Below are 2682 nucleotides of genomic sequence, written 5' to 3' on the forward strand. Positions count from 1 at the left end.
AAATAATTTTCTAAGTAATTATTAATTAATTTTTATCAATATTATCCGATTATAACGAGAATTTTCCTCTCGATCTCTTAACAAATTATACAAGTCGAGAAAAAGCAAAAAAAAAAAAAAAAAATTCGTTTAAGTTATTAAAGTGATAAATTTAATTTATCGAAAGCGTGTACTTTTTCTTATTCTCCAAACAGATAAGCTTTATTTTTATTGATTTTTTTTGTAAACTTTTAAAACAAAAAATAAAAAAAAAGGTAAGTTCATATTCGAGAACATTTTTAGTTTTTAGAATCAATTGTTTTTGTTTCAGAAGTAAGAACAGAAGTTTTTTTTATATTTTTCTTTTTTTTTAAAGAAATTATCTTTATATAAAGGTCTTGTTTTTTAAGGAATAAAATGAGATTTTTCGGAATAGTAACTGCATTTTTTGTAGTTATTTTATTGAGAATTTTTACTGAAAATGCCTTTTAACCAAGGGTGAGACATAAAATTATTTTAAATCTTGTTAAATAAAATTTAAAATATACTCGTTAGGTAACTGCTGAGAAGTAAAGCATCAAAAATTTTCTATTAACTATCGTTTATCCATAAAAATATCTTAGTTTTTATTAGGGAATTATTATTAATGGGGTAGAGCTTACTCAGGATCTAACTGAAGAAAAAAAGATAATGAAGGGATAAGAAAGAGGAAAGAAGAAAATATTGAAAATAAATAAAAATATTTAAAAAAATCTTTATTAGGTTAAAGTTGAAGAGTAAAATATACAAAAATCCACTTAAACAAATAGATGATTATCAACTTGTTTAAGTATATTTTTGTATTGATATATTTTACTTATCATCAACTTTAGTATCTTCAGCTTTAATCATCTTCATTTGAAATTATTAATTGAATAAAAATATGAAAATTTCCTGCAATTATTTAGAATAAATAAAACTATTACTAATTTGTAGTCAAGACAACTTAAATTATAAAAAAAATGTCCTGTTGAGTAGCAAGTAATTACATTTAAACATTCCTATTATTTTTTAAATGATAAAAATTTAATTGAATTACTGAAAACTATATAAAATTATCAAAAAAAAAATCTTTATTAAATTGTAGTTAAGATTATGTAAAAAAATATTTTAAAAAGTACTTTTAAATAACTACTGATGAGTGAAAATATTAAGAAAATTCCAGTAAATTAAGTATTATTGATAATTAAAACAATTAAAATATCTTGTTAATTAACTATTGCAATGTATAAAAGAAAAAAAAGGGGGCAAAGCACCCGTTAAGTATTTTATTATTATGATTATTTTTATTATAGATAATAAAAATCATTGAAGCAGTTACATTTAAAACTATACGTAAAGAATAATTATCAGGTATTTATGTATGAAAACAAAATTTTTATAATGGAAGTCATTTTTGATAAAAGGTGAAACTTTATTATCCTCTTTCATGGTGGCTACTCCTATTTGTATGCTTCCAAACAATTTGGAAGTGGAAGAGCCCCGATGGTTGCACTTCTTGGTAAAGAGAAATTTTATGGGAAGGTTGTAAAAAACCTACTATTCGAAAACTGTGAGATTCGAATAGTAATGACGTTGAAAGATACGGGAAGTGTGATTCATCTCCAGCATAAATACAAAGAAGTGTTAAATTTTGTCAATTCTTCAGATTCAAGCTAGAAATGTTCTGATAAAAATCATAGAAAAAATGTATAGTTTTTTTTTATGGATGAAGAAAAAGGGTTTTTTTAAATATTTTTTTTTCGTTGTTTTCTTCTTTTTTATAGTAGGTTAGAGAAGGTAGAATAACAAATTTTCTTAGAAAGGGTAGAAACGGAAGGGATTATATCATGCTTCTTCTCATAACAGTACCATTTTCCTGCTTCCATAACAGGGATTATTGCTTTTCTAAGTCTTTAAATATACTTGGATGAGATGAGAAAACAAGTAAAACGATTGGAGAATTCTTACAATAAACAGACAAGAAGCTGGTTTTAGTGGATAAGAGATTTTTAGGAAGTTGGCAGGGATTAATGACGAAAAGAGAAAGAATCCTATCTTGAAACCAATTAAATTAATAAGTTAAATATTTAGTTTGTTGATATTTTATATAAATTAAAAATATATAAATATAATTTTCTAAATAAAATAAATTTTTTTTAAAAAATCTAGTACAATCTTTAAATGATACGGCATTCGCAACTCGAATCCTATGTTTCTCTTTTTAGAACGGTTTAAAGGTTTACTGTTACCTGTTCTTGGCTTCTGAATTTGTCAACAACATCAGCTTAAATTGGCAACTACTTTTTTAAGTTAAAAAAAGAAAGACAGATACAAAAAGAAACAAAAAAAAGAGAATTTTATTAAACGTGTTACTTCTTTGGTACGCTGAAAAGAAATTTGTGAATTAAGTTGTTTCGTTCAAGATGCTTCACTTATTTTTTATTAAAAAGGTAATTTATAATATCAGCAATCTTTTAGGCGTTAATAATATTAAATAGGTATGTATAGGATACAGAATTATTGAAGAATTCTCTAACATAATCAGAATTTAATTCAAAAATCTTGTTCTGTTTGTTGTTAATCTAAGAAAAACATTTAAAAAAATTGTTTTAGGTAAACAAACTGCATATTTTTAAAATTTTTTTAAAATATAAGCCAAAATCTTTACAGAATGTGTTGAAG

Source organism: Centruroides sculpturatus, unplaced genomic scaffold (assembly GCF_000671375.1).
Source record: "Centruroides sculpturatus isolate CEXI.00-Female unplaced genomic scaffold, Cexi_2.0 scaffold145, whole genome shotgun sequence".
In the NCBI taxonomy this organism is placed as follows: domain Eukaryota; kingdom Metazoa; phylum Arthropoda; class Arachnida; order Scorpiones; family Buthidae; genus Centruroides; species Centruroides sculpturatus.